The sequence below is a fragment of the Pteropus vampyrus genome, unplaced genomic scaffold, assembly GCF_000151845.1.
Source record: "Pteropus vampyrus isolate Shadow unplaced genomic scaffold, Pvam_2.0 Scaffold50, whole genome shotgun sequence".
NCBI classification, from domain to species: domain Eukaryota; kingdom Metazoa; phylum Chordata; class Mammalia; order Chiroptera; family Pteropodidae; genus Pteropus; species Pteropus vampyrus.
Genome location: NW_011888831.1, coordinates 6465547 through 6484091, shown reverse-complemented (window position 1 = coordinate 6484091; position 18545 = coordinate 6465547). Strand labels below are relative to the sequence as shown.

Below are 18545 nucleotides of genomic sequence, written 5' to 3'. Positions count from 1 at the left end.
AAACAACCACTTTCTCAGCTATTCTAATAACTTAGTCTCTCCATAAAACTGACAATTGAGGGTGTGTATGTGGTGTGGCAGGGAAAGTGGATAGAGTGGTGATTCCACTTTGCACCATTGTTTTGAACGAAGTCCTGGTTTAGGGAGCTCTTGCAGATGCCTTTATTGGCAGTTTCAACCAGTTCCTTTGAGTTGCCATGGGAACAGAAAGCCAAACTTTGGGGGCTGTTCATTAGTGAGGGAGTGATAAGGAGCCAACTGAAAGGAAAGCTCTTTGAGGAAGCCTAGGGTTATTGAAGGGGGTTGTCAGTGAAGCAGAGTGTTTATGTATTAGTATAAGGTAAATCCAGATGTCTCCTGGCATAATGTACAAGTAACTTCCTCTTCATTGCCCCTATCTTAGAGATCTGAGTGAGTAACCAGGGGAGAGGTCTAAAGGTAGCAACTGTTTAGCATGATAATGTTCTTAAGTATTAATGGCCCTGGATAAGGACAGAAAGAGTCCTTGGGTTCCTCCGAAGTGACAGAACAGCAGGAGATGCCTCTACCTGAGTAAAATTTACCAGGGAAGTGAGTGAGATTTGTGCTTGGGCTGAATTCCTGGTGACACAGCCATATGGCTTTTGCTGGCTGCCATCCTCCAGACAGCATATTCTTCTTGCAGAGCAGCTAAAATTTATAAAGAATTGTGCTTTCCTCACTGACACTTTTACTCCTTCCCCCATCAGCAGCCAGAACTCTTAAGTGAAGACTCAAGGTGCCCCTACCTGTCCTTCCAGCCTGAATTCCTGCCCAAGATCAAGGATCTTGATCCTCTCTCCAAGTCATTTCCCACATCTCTGATTTTCTCCCTAGAGTAGGAGGCTCCAGGGGACCACAGCTGACTCTGCCAGGCACAGAGGGTTGAGTCATCCGGCAGGCGTCAGAGCTGTTAGCAACAGCTCTGCTGATCTGTATGCAGCTCCAACTCCCTCTCCAGTTCAGAGTTTTGGAGCTGTCTTGTTCAAAAGTAAAGAACAGAACACAGATGGCTGGTAACAGGATCCCACAGGGGCCTCTTTTCCCACTGAGCCCATCCTGCTAATCCTTTTATAGGAGAAGAGAAAATAAATGGTGAGTGTAGCAAAAAAGAGTATCAGCTCTACACTGTTTCTTTGGGTCTTGGTGGAAGGCCCCTGAAAATTCTTCCCAGTCATATCCCCTCCTGGTCCTTCTTTCTCCTCTTTCATGTCTTCTCCATTGTTTCCTCCCATTTTCCATCCCTGTTCCCTATCCTTTGTAGTATCTTTGAATCTGACAGAGTAATTTGCTGAATGCCTTCTTTGTAAAGTAACCAGGCAATTCGAATCCATACATGTATAAGAAAATCAAATGCACTGGAAGCTCAGAGTGGCTGATTTTACCAGTTTTATCTCTTGGAAGTCCCTTTAGTTTCTGTACTTCTACTGAGGTAGCATAATGCATTACAAAGGACCAGAGAGAAGTAAGTTCCAAGCCCTGTTCCAAAAACTGAATAAAATACACTAAAATAAAAAAATTCTGCTCTGCCACTTACTAGCTGTGTCATCTTGGGCAATTTACCTAACCTCTCTGAGCTTGGGGTATGGCATTTGAAGATGTATATAATTGCATCTACTTAGCCAGTTGGTTTACAGATTAAATTAGACAGAGGTAAAACATAATATCTGGAACATGATAGATATGTCTAGTAATATTAACTCTTTTTCTTTCCTCCTACCTCCTGCTGCTGTAAGTGCCAGGTCCCTGACTTTTAAGGGTCTGAAAAAGTTTTTTGTTTTCCCATTGAGAAAGTTAGCATCCATGGTCAGGTGTTGCTGATAATTTGAAGTAAGACTTGTGGACCAAGACTTTGGAAAAACTAGCATGTGAACATACTAATGTTACTTTTCCCCAATTTAGGGATTCTTGGTGAAGATTGCTGGTTTCCTCACGTTGCTCCTGAGCATGGTCGATACTAATCTATTTTCCTTGGAAGATAAAATGCAGGGTTGCTGATTGACTGTGACTTTAGGTAAGTTATTATCCCTCTCTGGGCTTCACCAGAACAGAAGATCACTGCTCCTCTTCACTTCAAGAAAGGAGAATTGGTTGAAGTTTGTGTAAACTCCAGGAGAAAGGTTAAATATGGTTTGGTATCATTCTTGGCACTGAGAATACCAGAAGTATTTGTACAACCAGGTCAGATGCCACTGTTCAATTTATATGATTACTAAAGACTCAGCTGACACAAGGCTGTGGTTTGACATGGTTCCTTTGTTCCAGATAATAAACATGTGTAATGTCAATTATACTAATGTGTTTTGCTCTAGTTGAAACAAGAAGGAGGCTGATGATGAGGCCAGGACACTGTACCTCATTCTCTCTGACCAGGCGTACTCTGACAACACGTTTTTCCTGTCTCTCTTTGTAACTGGTAATTAGATTCTCAGCTGAGCTGTCAGGAATCTTGACAAGTTTCACAGGCAGTCACCATCTGACAGTTTAGAACTCTGGGCTTCTCACAGCTGGCATATTCTCTCCCAGGGAACCAAAATTTCTCAGTCCGAAACTTCTCTTTTTACTCAAAGAGTCCGATCTGAGAGGAAAGCTAGCTCTCTCAGTGCAGTATCCAATTCCAAAGCAGATCGTTGAGTCCAGTGGTGGTGATGGGGAAAACTCTGTATTCACGTATATCCTCAGCAATAAGGGCTGACTCTACGGTTTGACAATGAAGTGGGAAGGCAGATGTAGCATGGTAGTATGGGAATTTAACATAGTTTTCAAAAAGAGAAAGAAATAGTTAATAAAGTTGCTTTTTCTATCATTGCTCAACCTCTGCACACCCAAAAACTTGACAGCAGGAACTTAGATATTTGTACACCTGTGTTCATAGCAGAATTATTCACAATAGCCAAAAGGTGGAAGCAACCCAAAGGTCCATTGACAGACAAATGGATAAACAACATGTGATTTATATATACAATGGAATATTATTCAATCTTTAAAAGGAATGAAATTGTGATACATGCTACAACATGGATCAACCTTGAAGATATTATGTTAAGTGAAATAAGCTAGTCACAAAAAGACAAGTATTATATGATTCCACTTATATAAGATATACAAAGTAGTCAAATTTATAGACAGAAAGTAGAATAGCGGTTACCAGGAGCTAGGACGGGGGGCAGGGGCAAGATGGGGAATTGTTGTTTAATAGGTACAGAGTTTCAGTTTGGGAAGATGAAAAAAGTTCTAGAAATGGATGATAGTGGTGATGGCTTCACAACAATGCGAATGCACTTAATGCCACTGAACTGTATACTTTAAAATGTTTAAAATGGTAAATTTTGTTATGTATATTTTACCTAAACCACTTTGGGATTAGGGGACATATTTAATCGAATAAAGACGTCAGTTCTTCCCAGTATGGGGCTAAAGCTCCTTAGATGGGCTCTCATGCTTACCTTGATCATAGTACTGGTCAGACTATCAGCAAGCCTGTTGTGTTGCTCATCTTGTTGTTGCTGCCTATCATCCATTGCCTTTGTTTCTGGTCATTTTACCTTAGTTGCTGGGAACCAGCCTCTCCTCTACTCACAGTCTGTGTGGTTCTTGTAAAGTTGACTTTACTCCGCACTCTAGAGATAGAACTTGTTTATCAGGTCTAAGCAATCAATGTATGCAGTGTATGCTAGTTCCCTAGGTCTGGCTTAGGGAATGGCACATGATCCAATTAAAGCCAATATAATGCAATATGACTTTCCCTGGCATTTTGGGGGGAGAAAACCTCTTATTTTTCTCCTGAAATTTTCTGAGCACAGTAATGATAATAATAATGTAATAATTAACATTATTGAATGCTTATTCTATGCCAGAGAGAGTTCTGAACACTGAATTTTTCTTTACTCCTCACAATAACTATGATGGGTCAGTATGATTATCGTTTTCTTTTTACAAATGGTGGAACTAAGACACAGAGTTTTGATTAGCTTGCTAAAGGTCTCATAACCAGTAGGTGGTGAGGCCAGGTGTCAAACCAGTTTTCACTTTGAACCACTGTATTCTATTGCCTTGATAGGATGTAAGGACTGGAATTGCTGCTACCTCTTGTATAGCCCCAGACCAAAGGCAACACAGTGGAAGTCCTGGAAATGAAACCAGAACATTTAAGCCCTAACTCTGGACCTCGTACCTCTTAGCTTGTATGAGCCAAAATATTCCTTTTTTCTTAAACTACTTTAGGTCTGGTTCTCTGTTACTTACAATCCAAAATGACTTAGAACTGTTTATTCGTTGGCCTTTCCCACTAGGCCATGATCTCAAAAATAGGAATAGTATCTTATTTTCATATCCACAGAGCCTAGCATAGTGCACATAATTGACATTTGATGAATGTTTGCTATCTATCAATTCAATTATTCCATAAACATTTATTGTGAGTTGTCTATGTGCCAGAAATTGGGTTAGATATGGGAAGTGCAAATAAAAATGAGTGAATGGAAACAGTTAGCCTGCAATGTATAGGATAATAATTGCAATGGTTATATGATAGAGAACTCTAGGAAAAGATGCACACACATACTAGGGTTCCCAGGAAGTTGCTGTCACCTTGACACTATGTGCCTGGCTGATGGGCAACTTCTGGGTTCCTGCATATGCCAGATATTTTCAGGGTTGTCTAAGGTTCCAAGAATGTCTGGAAGGTACCTGCTTTCCAAACTGATATACATACTAGATTTTCACCTGGTCCTGACATGTGAACCATGTGTTTTCTGCTGTGCTTCTCTGTTACTTGAGTCTCAAAAGTATATTCTGTAAAATGACTATGCCCTACCCATTTCTCAGAGTTATGGTGAAGAACAAAAGAGGTCATAGATATGAAAGTTCTACTGTAACCAGGTGATAGTTGCTTTCTTTTATCTGATCATAGCAAATGCTAATATATCCTACTCTAGCTAGCATCCCCACAAAACCATATCATTTTGTCTTACCAGCAGTTCTATTCTAATGTAGTGAATATCTGTTTTTGTCTGTCCAGAATTTCTCTCTCTCATTCTGGCAAAAAGCATCCTATATTCTTTTGGGGAATTCCTCTCTACCTTTCTGTGTTGCTCTTGTGAGGCTGTTACTCTAAGCCTCTTGCCACAAGGTAGACACACAATCCCAGCAAGGGCAATCAAAACATCTTACCCTTTGGTGAAGTGACTAGCCCACAGAGGGACCTATGACACAGGGCCCAAGCTGGACAACTCAGAGCTATTCCTTTGGATTTTATATATTATTATGTGAGAGTGAGAAGCTTTCCTTTACCTTCAGGATCATTAAACTGAGATGATGTAAATATAAATTTCTGTTGCTATTCCTTCCACTCCACTTTGTTCCCACCCCAGTTCAGCCTCCCTCTGTTGTATGAAATAAACTACAACAATAAAAGTTCTCCTCAGCATGTTCTATCTGAAGCCTGCTTAAACTTCTTATGGAAACATGTCTGTGGTCCATAAGCCCCAAATTCTGGTCTGCTCATCCTCACAAAGTCCCAAATGCCTTCAATTTCTACATTTACAATGTAACATTTCTGTGTTCGGAATATTTATAAAGAGAAATAAAGGATTAGTGTCATGATAATCATTTATGCGGTACCATCTGATAATTAGATTAGACCTGCTCAGCAGGTAGGAGAGAGTTGATTGTATAGGAAAGGTCACATAGCAGGCAAGTTTAAGTGGTATAAACCTGAACTTTGGTACAAGGGCTCATGTCACTAGTGATCACAATACAATATGTCAATAAAAGTATTTGGTTAAAAGCAGTATTAGAAATCTCCTTGATTCATTTCCTGTGTATAGACAGTACCAATGAGAGCAGTGCTGGGCTATATTAAACTAGGTGGCAGCAGTAGGAAGCACCTGAGCCCCCCAGTTGCTCCTCCTAATACAAATACAGACAACCTTATAACAACATCTAATCTATTAGAAAAATATCCAAGTGACTGGGAGCTGGGTGTGGTGTGTGGAGAGAGAAAAATGGAGAGACAGAAAGAGACAAGCACCTAACAAAATTCTTTTCATTCCTAAGGCACTGGACTTTTTAATTACAGGGTCTAATAAATTTCCATTTTTTTCTCTTTAAAGTGAGTTGAACGGTCACATTCAACCAAAAGACTTCTTACTAGCATAGAATTACTACCCAGTAAAGAGAAAGCTAAAGAGGAGGCCCAGGGACAATAAAATATTAACTTATTTTGTTTTAATTGCTAGCTGTTTCTGTTTCATATCCTATGTGGTACAACTCTAGTAGAAATTTGTGTCGTTTTTTTTTTCAATACTGGCAGACATCAGTCAAAGAGAAGGACATGACAAAATCACCAATTGGTCTCGAAGATACATTTCAAAAACCTCTCAGTCCACAAACATGCTGTCCATCCCTTCCCACATTCACAGATGTCCCAGACAATCATGATGCACTGATCATGGGGTGCCTGTCAGAGGGTAGTGTCAGAGCAGTGGGATGAATATTTACCTTCTTACACATACAAAATAAGAGCTAACACTTTAAAACATTTTCTGTGGGCTAGGCACTTTACATATTATCTTATTTAATCCTCACACAACCATCTGAGGAAGGTAATATTAATCCCATGTCAGATGATGAGGAAAGGAATTCAGCCTGGTTATTAAATCAACAAAGTAACGTAGTCACTGGCACTAGAAAGTGATGGAGGTGGGACTCCACATCAATCTTTTTAACTACTGCTGCGCTACCTTCACATCTATTACTTGACATCTTCAGCGTTGGATATTTTTTAGACTCTGGTGCAGCTGCTTTAACTTATTCATGGCTCACTGCAGATGCTTATCTGATAGACACCTGAGACTGAAGATTTCTAGGTCAGGACTTTCTTAAACTGAATTGTATTCTATCTTCCTTACGGGATCTTGGCCCAACATTTATCTATTCCTGTAGGCTGAAATAGAAGAATCTGCTACCTCCATGTGCAGGCATTTTTAAAAGATTGGCATTTTAAAAATGGATCCAATTACATGGGAATGCAGAGCTCAAGAACAACTCTGTACCTGATGAGCTTTCTTTTTCAGCCTGTGAAACCATGCTTGCTTATTAGGCAGCCATTTGTAGACATGCCTGAGTGACGTATGACAGCCAGACTGTAACCTGCCTTAGCTGGTCCTGGGGCCTAAAGACAAAATATATGGAAGCATTGATAACAGCCCAGGATGCACTGAATGGGCATCCAGTAAATTTATCTACTCAATGATTATCAGCCTCACCCATGGTTTCTAAACTGGAAATTCTAAGACATGTCCTTCTCACCAACTACCCTCTTATGTACTCAGCTTTTTTGGTTTTTGCCTTCTGTGAGGAAATAGAGATTTTCATAAGTAATCACAATGTAATTGCAAAAAGTAAATATACTAGCTAATGCTGGGTGAAGATATCATCATGACCAATGAAGATTTTAGTAAGAGTCTGGTAAAACACCCAAAGAAGTATTTTCTTTCTGTTTCTAAGTACACATGTATACACACACACACACACATACACACACACACACATTCAGAATTCGAGTTATCTGTACACATTATTTACATCATTCCTGTAATTATAGATTTTTGAACTAAAAGGACTCTAGAGATAATTCTAGTCCATTTCAGTTAGAAAGGAAACTGAGGCCAGAAAAGTAAAATCAAGGTCCGATACAGTGCATCACTTGCTGATAGGTCGTTCTGCATCGTTATTTAAATGTTTTGTGTGTGCACATCTTATCTCTCTAGTAGGATTTTGAGTTCTTAGTATGGAGAAGAAGGGGACTAGGAGGTAGCGAGAAAAACAGGGTCTTAAGATTGAAACTGTAATCTAATAGTTCTTCACTTACTACCCATGTGATGTTACACAGTTATTTAACTTTTCTGAGCTTTCATCCTCTGTAATGGGAATCATCATCATTATGCTTCTTTTAGGGTAATTGGGAAGTTCAAAGGGATAATGAACATAAAGCACTTGCTTCATAAAGTTCTTGGCACAGAATAACTCTATAAACGTTATTTTCATTTGCCTCTTCTGTATTTTACTTAAGCCTAACACACAGTAGAAATTCAACAAGTATTTGTTATGTGGAGCTGAACATGACTTGATCTCTTACTGAGTGACAATACTGAAAAGATACTCTTATTGGATAGATACTATATCAGAGTACCTACCCACGCATTTACAAGTTATCTTTTCATACACAGATATGTCTGTGACAACAAATACAATGACATTACACATGGTCAAGCATCTTTTACACACACTAGAAATGTGTACATGGCATCACACTTTCCTTGGTTGGTGGTGCTAGGAGTACAATATGGTAGAGAGAGAGTGTGCTTTGGATTCATTCACAACTGGGTTCAAATTCTAGTTCACCACTTATTTATTAGTTGGTGATATTGGGCAAGTGACATAAGCTCTCTGAACCCTGGTTTCCTTACCATAAAATGGAGGTAATAATAATATGACCCTTCTCACAAGTTTGTTGTGAGGATTAAACAAGATGTTTAGAAAGAGCTTATTTGTGTTTTTGTCTTTGCTTGGGTAACTTTTATCAAGGTCAAAACATGGTTGATACCTATTCTCCCCACAGCTTTTGACTCTGATATACAGGCTCAAAGGATACCTAACTGAGCTTTGAGAAGGCCTGTCAGGGAGGTGTCCCTTGAGTTGAATCTGGAAGGATTATTAGCCAACTAGAGAAGACATTTCAGGCAGAGGAATGCAGTGCTGCATCCTAGAGACAGCATATTAGCAGTTAGCAGAACAGTTTCAGGAAGGCAGGAACATCCTAAACAAGGCTAGAGAAATATGCAGGGGTTTTGTCTGGATTTTATTTGGAGGACTTTGGGGAGCCATGGGAGAGTTTTAAGTAGAGAAATGACACACTCAGCTTTTAGAAACTGCATCTTTGGAAGATTAAAGCCATTCACCTTAGTATAGAGAATGGGGCACCCTGGGAATCAAGGAGAGTATCTGGAAAGCAATTACAGTACCCCTGGTGAGAAACCGAAGTATGAACCACCATAGCAGAGGCAGTGGGGATGAAGAAGAGGACAAGTCGGAGAAATGTTCATAAGGTCATCCCACAGAATGAGCAATATCTGTAACCATTGACATTATTGACAATATTGACATTATTTTCCTATCATTAATGAATGCAATTTTTTTGACACAATTTTAAAAATTAAATAATTGATAAGTTTTGCAATATCTACTAATGATGCTTTCTTGTTGAACAAATGTGATGTTGAGATAAGCCTCTGTGTGTGTGTGTGTGTGTGTGTGTGTGTGTGTGTGTGTGTGTGTGTGTGTGTGTGTGTGTGTAACTTGAAGAACTGAGGAGCAAGGCCTATTGGCATCAGATCATAAGCACAGACCTGGAATAATAATAATAATAATAATAATAATAATAATAATAATAATGATGATGATGATGATGATGATAGCCAGGGACTGTTATGATGCCCTATGTGCTAGGGAAACAGGGGGGGAGGTAGGGGGTGCTATAATTTGTGGTAGAGATAGAGGTAAATGTGAGAATAAGGTAGTAGCAGATATAAAATATAAAAACACCACCTATACAACATTAAACCTTTAGATTTAACTGCCAGTTTATAAAATATGTGGGTAATGAAGCAAATGTGAAATAACATCATGAGGACGCAATTGGCTAAGCTCAGAATGTGGAAAATTTTACAAGATATATAATTTGATTTCTTCGACAAATGAACTGAACACAAAAAAGAAAGGAAGGAAGAAAAAGAAAGGAAGGAAGACAAAGAAAGGAAGGAAGAAAAAGAAAGGGAAACTGTTATATATGAAAAGAGACTTAAGAGGTATATTTATCAATCACATCCAAAGTGTAGAACTTGTTCAGATCCTGATTCAGATAAATAGACTATAAAAAATATTTTTGGAAACTATTGGGAAAAACTAAACATGGATTGGGTATTAAATGATATTAAATAATTATTGTAAAGGTGTGATCACATTGTGATTTTGTTGCAACAAAAGCCTTTGTTAGAGATACATCTGAAGTATTTACAGATGAAATGTTACGATATGTTTACTAGAGAGTTACTTAAAAATACATCAGGAGTTGTAAAGAAATAGGTGAGAAAAGAATGATAAAGTATTGATAATAGTCGAAGCTGGGTGATAGACACATGGAGATTTATTATTCTATCTTACTCCTTTTGTGTATGTTTGAAATTTTCCGTAAAAAAAAATAAGAATAAATACCATGGGAAAAGCTGAATCTCCATTCCCAAATGTATGAAATAATGAGAAGAGAATATTCTTGCTATAACATTTTCAGAAGAAAGATAAGGATTGGAGGGGCATCATTTAAGGGATGGGTGGAGGAAGAGAGGCCTTGGGGGTGGGAAGATAGAAGGGAAACTGGTGTTGAGTGGTGTTGAAAAAGCCAAGGAGGAACACAGTTTCAAGACTGGAGGAGTATCAACTATGTCAAATAATGCAGATGTCAAGAAGAAAAGGATTTAAATGACTCCACTAGACATGGCAACTAGAAGCTCACTCTGGACCTCAGCAAGGTCAGTTCCTGTAGAGGTGGGAAGATAGGCAACTTTTCTAAGAAGCTTGGCTGTGAAGCGGGGGAGATGTAAAGAAGGAGAAACTAGGGCATATTTTTTATGCTGAGGGGCAGTTGCTATTTGACAGTGATTGACCATATAGTGGTTGACCATGAAAAGAGAAATGACTGGCTCATAGGACTCTTACTTACTATGAGAGGGAATATACAGAACAAATTATATGTGTATCCCATTGAAACAGAGTTTGTTTTTCTGATCATGGCCAGTTTATTTTGAGTTTATCTTCCAATAACTGTTCTAGAGTACATTTTTACTCACAAGTCTCACTCAACAGATCTATTTATTTCAGTTTTTTAATTGATTGAAGAATTGAGTTTTTTTATGACTGCTCTTTAAGCACACCTTTTAGTTATTGAATAAAATTGCTTTTTGTGGTCCACTGAAGGGGTTTTCCTCTAAAAAAGTTTTCACCATAAAAAATGAGCTTACCTCTTTCTTGCATTACGACTCTTAGGACTCTGTTTACTGCTCTTGTTCCAAAAACTTCTCACCACTCATCTACTAAAAAAATCCATAAAAACTTTTCAAGAATTTGTCTCTTTCCTATCATTACCAACATACAGGATGGTTTTGATTTCTAACTCTTAATACTATTCCAAAAATTATTATAAACCATTAGAATCTCTAAAACTTAATTACATACTGGTTACACTGACCACTTTACCTCTGAATTCCACGGAGGGGTTAACTAAGGTGTGTAAGAATGGGATATTTTACATGTCAGGGCAAACTTCTCAATCTCAGGGTTAGTCTGGGGCGGATCTTTGGGAGTGGGAAGAAGGAAAGAGAGCAGATAAGCTCTTTTTTCTCAGATTTCAGGGTGAAATGAATGCACCTGACGCCCGCGTGGCATAGAAGCTCTGCCAGCTGAGCGAAGCCAGGCTGGACAGAGGTTGGGGCATGGGCCACTCGGGAGACTCCGCCCAGTGAAGGTATTCGCGCGCTCCCGTGAGGGCGTGCACGCGTACGTAGTCGGGTCTCGCGCGAGGTCGGGCCTGTCAGGCGCGAAATCTCGCGAGATCGGAGACTGGGATGACTGTCTGGAGGAGGGGAGTGGTGTCGGGGAAGGGGGGGGGAACCTGGGCAGCGGCCGGGCTCTGTGGCTTCAGGGCTCGGGTAGAGAGAGGGAGGGTGGCAAAGAGAGTGAGTCGGTGCCGCCGCCTGCCTGAGAAGAGAGGAGGGGTCCCGCCTGCCTGCGCCCTTCTCGGGCCGAGAGCGCGAGGCACCCACGAACCTCTGAGGCCTCCCGGCCCCTGGGGACCCCGCCCCGCCGCCGGCCGGGCGGCCCGCGGCCTCTCTTCCCTTTGTGAGCGCCCCCTTCCCAGGGGTGGTGGTGGTGGCAGAGGGCTGTGCGTGGGCCCGCCCGCCGAGGGGCCGCGACGGGGGACCGACAGGGCCTCGGCTGTGTGCGGACGGGAGGCGGCCGAGGCCCGGGCCGGTTCCCCCGAAGCGGCAGCGGCTCCCGGCACTTCCCCGCGCCATCTTAGCTGAGCCCAAGCGCTGAGGGCACCTCCTCGACCCCGGTCGTCCCTTGGCCCCCCCCCCGCCCCTTGTCGCAGAGTTGGGCTGGGCTGCTCGCTGGGGCTCCGCGGGGTGGGGGGGGCGGCAGTGTGTCGCCAGACCCCCTCCTCCTCCTTACTCCTCGCCCTCCAGTGTAGCGGCTACCTGAGCGCTGTAGGGGGCTGCGCCTGCCTACTCCGCCCCAGATCTGCCGGCGAAAGGGTAAGGGCACCTCTGCTTTGAGAAAAGAGACTTGGAGGGGGCGGGGAAATTCGGCCCACTCTGGCCTCTGCGCGGAAGAAGGGATGTGGGGGTGGGGTGGGGGAGGGAGACTAGGATGGTCTGTGATTCTGTGGGTGGGGTGAACAAGCTGGTGAGCTGGACGCCCTCCTGTTTTGAGGGACAAGAGCAATTACATTTCTCTTTCTTAAGGGTCAGCGGAAGGAGTGGTGGAAGGGGATGTCTCGAAGAAGGTGTGGCCCTCAGAGGGAGACTGAGTTGACGTGCACCCCAGTTTAAAAGGCGCGAGGTCCCTTTCCCTTCTGGTCCCTCTGCTCCTCCCTCTCCTTTGTAGTGTCTGTGTATTCTTGGGAAGAGAGTCTGTTCTGGTTAGCCTCCTGGGTTGATTCCAGCCCTCACCCCCCAGGAAATCTATACCTCTTTTCTGTAGGGGTAATGAAAGCGTTTCTCACCCCCCTACCCTTCCCCCTTCCTCATCCTTTAGTCTACTGCAGTGCTGCAGAAGTCCAAGGCAGTTTCTTCATACACAGGCCCGTGTGTACCCCGAAGGGAGGGAGAGCAGGAGAGGGAAGAAATGGCGCTTTCCTTGGAAAGGTTACTCTCTTTCCTTTGGCTTTAAATCGATAACAGTATCAGTTTAATACTCTTCCCCTGAGGTCTGTCCCTGGGAAGTATATCTATTCCTGTTGTTATTGTTGGGGGATATGGGCTCTTGAGAGGGACCCTGCCATGTTAGAACAGTTTTTATGTCTCAGTCTCTTTTAAACATTGGATTGACGTTTCGTGTGTGTGTGTGTGTGTGTGTGTGTGTGTGTGTGTGTGTGTGTGTGTGTGTGAGAAAGAGCGCATATTCCGTTTTCGTTAGGATTAAAGTAAAATAATTTTGTACTCCCTACCCCCTCACTTCCCTCACATTTTCTTCCTATGACTTTTGTAGTTCTTGAAGAATTATTAAAGATTACTGCATACAGACAGGCCGTCTGATGGACATTCCTTCTTGAGCTGTGAATTTTTAGGGTTAATGTTTTGTATAACATCGAAATTGGAATTTTTCGAAAATGTTTAGGTTACATATCTTTCTGTTGCAAGTGTTTTGTTTCTTAAGGAAATGAAAAAATAAACACTAACTTGCCTAATTATGTTGTGATAAGATCTGTACCCCTTTTCTGTAGTAAATAAGTCGTTTTTCCACTTTTGCTTCATACCATATTTAAGACATCTTCTTATCTGGTTTACAGTAGTACTTGGTTTTGTCCTTAGTAGAGTAGAAATAAATAGAATAAAACATTTGACTTTCTGGAAGTGTGTTGCCAAGTGCTTTTTGTGATCAAAAAGCAGTCTTGAAGTCTACTGTTGATAACTTTTTAAAAAAATATTTAAATTTACTGATGAAGTGATTTCAAAATGTTCAATATATGAATATTCATAGAATTAAATTTTTCACAAAGCGATGGAGATGACTAAATATGTATAGATACGAGTTGTCTTGATATTTTATTAACAAGTTGGTGTTTAAGCTTCATTTTTTGGGTGATTTATTTTTAAATATTTTCAGATGCCATCTGCATTTAATATTGGCCATAAGAGCTTTGTTGTTGTTGTTGTTGTTTTTGCATTTTGAAACCTATTTTAAGACAGAGCTTTAAAGATAGTAGTAGTGTTAGGCACTAATTTAGTTTCTGTCATCTTATTTCATAACTTTGATATAGGGAGACATTAATGGTATATTAAATCAGTTTTACTGTTTCCTCAAAATGGAATTCTCCTTGTTTTCTTTATTTTTTTGATTTTCAACTGAATTTACTTTAACTTTAACAGCGCTTCTCATTTGAATCTATTTCATGGCACAAAGCTGCATGTAGTGGTGTATAGTCTCCCCCATACGGCAAATTATTCTGTAAAGTCTAATCCTCTATGTTATGGTTTGTTGTTGATAATTAATTTATATACACTAGCATGTATGAACCCATGCATACTGTTCAGTAAAGAGTGACTTTTTATCTTGGAAAGATGCAGGCAGAGAGAATTTATCAAGAAAGGCTACAAAACTTAAGGATGTACACAGGATATAGGTAAACTACTGTATTTCAGCATGTTAGAACTAAGAGGTACTCTTTAGGACAGCTGAAAAGAAACCTTGTTTTCCATAGCTGGAAGGAATTCTACTAAAAGTGGTAAAAATATGTTCTTGATCAATTAGATAAGTTCATTATTAAGGAAAAACCCCGAGGGTTATTTCAGCTGACCTCTGATGCCACTGTCGGAAAGGAATACTGAGAGCTCTTAGTCTGGGTTGATTTCAGATTAGCATGGTACTACTTATGTTTCTAAATAGTTCATCTACAAAATGACAGTGTGCATCACTTCCTGTTCTTTCACAACTGGTCCTTTTTCTGGATTCTCTTTTAATGACTTAATTTTTGTCATTCTGATATCTGATTTGTTAATTTGGCTATAATTCTTATGTTTTATAGATGGAAGAATTTCTAAGACTCAGCTTTGTTTAAAGGCTTTGAATAGTATAAGATTATCTTAACAGTAACTAAACTTCCTTCCAAACTAAAGAATAGTTTCTCAAACAAGTTTAAACTGTGAGAGGTTTTTAAGAAATACAACAGTGCATAGGACCAAAAGTATGAATGAACTGAATAGACAATAATTATCGTATTTTCTATAATATAGATTTTGGAAGAACTGTGAATATGGCAATTGATTGAATATGTGTTAGTATAAAATAAGCTTTCTGTATATCAAGGCATATACATATTTGGTCTCATGTTATATTGCTATCCCACTAAAAAGAAAGAAACTGGTTAGTTACAGAATACCAGAGAGACTGGATGCTCTTAACTAACCATAAAGAATATAATTTATTTTAAGAATTCACTGGTACTTAGTAGATATGAATGCTTAGTAAATCCTAAGGTTATATAGGGACCAGCTATTGGTATTGAAATTAGAGTTGAGGTTAACCTGTTATTCCAATTACCAATTAATATTAATTCTTCCATTGGGTCTCATGTTGGTTAACAGTAGTCTCTTATAATAATTGCACTCATACTAATTTAACCTTTTTGAAATTAGTATTAGTTAAGGGCTGCTGTTCAAGATCATATATAAATGAATATCTTCTAAAAAGTGTTATTTCTGTAGTCAAGTCTTGCATAGAATTGAGATTGTTTCATTAAACAGAGTGCCAATGTATGTTATTTGCCTTTAGGTTTCTGTACTTGTTCATGGCTTGATTGTATTTTGATACTCTTCAAGATTTCACATTCTAAAATGTATGTTAAAAAGATACAAATCTGTATTTCATTCCATTATATTCCATTGTGGATTAAAGTATTTTAATTTTTAGAGATAAAAAAATTAATATTTAATTTCATTAGAGATGTCCCATTTCTTCTAAAAAATCAACGTGAATTACAAAGTTGTGTCGATGGACTAGAAACATTTTCAGTTGGGAAAATAATGTTTTCAGTTAAATAAAAACATTATTTTCAGTTCTGTCAACATTTGGTAACAATTATTTTTATATCAGTCTCTTCCATTTATGCTAGAAACAGGCTTTTTGTTTTTAAATACAGTCTAAGGCTGCATCTTCTTACCTAGTGACAAAATAAGTGGCCCATAAAAGGTGGAAAGGTTTTTCAAAATATAAGTACCTGGCACGTAAATAAAAGTAGAGGTTACTAAATACTCTGCATAATATATAGCCTGTTAAAAATGCCACTGTCAGTGATATTTACAAATAATTACATTTAATTGGTCTCCAATTTATCTTTAAAGTTGAGGGCTAATTTTTCTTTTGATAAAATTATTCAGTATAATAGTGTTATACAGATTTAGAAGTAGATGAATCACTTCATTCAGAAAGACATGCAATATTTAGTTTCTGAGAAAAGCATTACCAAATAATGGAATGGAACAGAATATTCTGATTTGCAGCCACCAGTAATAATAAAACTGGCACTTAATATACCTTAATTTTACCATTTATTAGCTGTGTAACTTCTTTATGTAACTTTTTAAGCCTGACATTCCTCATTCATAAAATGAAGGTAATATCCACTTTACAAGGTTGTTAGGTATTTAAATGGGATAACCCTTGTTAACTACTTAATGTATTGCCTGATACATAGTAAGCACTCTGTAAATTTTTGGCTAGCACACACTAGCTGCTTATTAAATGTTTACAAATGACTATGAGGGGGGTAATATTTAAAAATAAATGCATTCCGTAATTTGATTTGAATTTGGATTTATACATTTGGAGCTTGACATATTTTTGAAAGAAATGGTTAGAATTTCTAACCAGGGTAGCTTGCAAACGTTTTGCACTTATAATGGACTCCTATACAGTTCTACAAGAGATTTTCTTTTTCCTTTGCTGGATATAAAGCCTATCCTAAAAAATGAAATTTCCTTTCCCTTTGGTACTTCATTTGTTTATTTAAGAATCATTTAGTATCTCACTCCTTTACCTTCTGAAGCTCTTTTCACAATCCCTGGTTTTGAAGGCATCCTAAGTACTCATGCTTTCCTAATTTTTTTTTTTTTAAGGTATCCTTTGTAGGTGTGTCCTCACCTTGAAAATGCTTTATATTCCACAGTGTATTAATTCAGCAAACATTAAGTGATGATTATGTGCCAGTGAGGCACAGTCCCTGCTCTGGAGGGATTCCATCTTATCATTTTTTCCACCTCCTGAATGGTTTTTTCAAACTAGATATAGGAAAGCAAGGACCTTATAGTTGTCAGTTCCTCTAAGCCAGTGCTTTTCAGACTTTATGTTGTGACCCATTAGTGTCTTGTGAATTCAGTTTGGTGGGTCACAATAACAATTTTTTTTTTTAATGAAAAATAATGTGAATTATCAGTATGTGATATGTAAGTGAGGGTAAGCATTTTTTCCCCTGTATTTTGATTTTTTTCGAAATTTCTTTTCCTACTCATCCTTTTTACTTTTAATCTCATGTCTTTGAAGTATGAATATCTTTATTCTTTTTTTTTTTCAACTATACTTTTAGTCTCTCCTGATTCTAGTTGCTAGTCTTTTTGGTAATTGTACATATTTACCTTTCTTAGGTCTCAAAGCTTGTAGGTTACCGAGGAATCTGCCAGAAAGATCTCGGGCAGGTTACCACCAGTTTTGGGTATGATGGTAGCTTCTGAGGTTTTTGTATTGAGGAAAATGTGTTATCCCATATCTAGTGACATATCCTACTTGTGTAAGTTTCTCGTGAATTGCAGAATTAAAAAAAAGCAATTTGGTGCATATTAAGAAAATATCTTTTATTTTTATTCAGTAGATTTGATTCAAAAATATTAACTGCAATATATGTTTTAATAAGATTATGTGCCTATTTAAATGTATTAAATAAGTATATTAAGTATACAGTTGGTCCTTGAATGACATGAGTGTTCAGGGCGCCAGTGTCGTATGCAGTGGAAAATCTATGTATAACTTTTGACTCTCCCAGAAGTTAAGTTGTCCCTTGGTATCTGAGGGGGGTTAGTTTCAGAACTCCCTAAGGATAGCAAAATCTGTGGATGCTCAAGTCCCCTGGCATAGATCAGTGCATGCAGTAGGCCCTCTGCATCCATGGACTCCCAACCATAGATTGAAAACAGTACAGGTATTTATTGAGAAAAATTTCACGTATAAATGGATCTGCATAGTTGAAACCTGTGTAGTTCAAGGGTCACCTGTATTTTTAAAATTTCAACGTGCTTCAATCCATTACATCTAACCATATTTTTATGTTTTAGTTGATGTTTTTAATCTACTAGTGATAGTCTCTAGTTTATATTTTGGATTGATTTATTCACACAGAGAGATTTCAGAAAAAGTTGATGAATAGCATTACTAAACAAGGTCAAGGTTTTTCCTTTTTTACACTTGGGAGTTTAGTGTCACTTAAAATTGGAAAAGCTTTATCCCTTTGCCAAAAGCATTCATATCCTTGATTGTTAAGACTAAAATTACTAAGTAACCTGTGTTGTACTTGATAAGGAAACTTTACTCTTCCTTGTGGCACAGAAACGCTTTATGGTATGTTTTGAGTATTTAATATATAGTGTTTTAAATAATCTCAAATGTGTCAGTGGTCAATGATGATTGTGATGTTTTATCAG

General features: G+C 38.8%; 1 protein-coding gene across 1 annotated transcript in view; it reads left to right on the top strand.

The window, feature by feature from the left end:
* Positions 1-11733: 11733 nt before the first annotated feature.
* TAOK1 (TAO kinase 1) overlaps positions 11734-18545 on the top strand; it is a 145881-nt gene continuing 139069 nt past the window's right edge. Inside the window, exon 1 of the mRNA XM_011359929.2 lies at positions 11734-12389. The gene's annotated coding sequence lies outside the window, so the exon portion shown is untranslated. The remainder of the gene's footprint in view (positions 12390-18545) is intronic.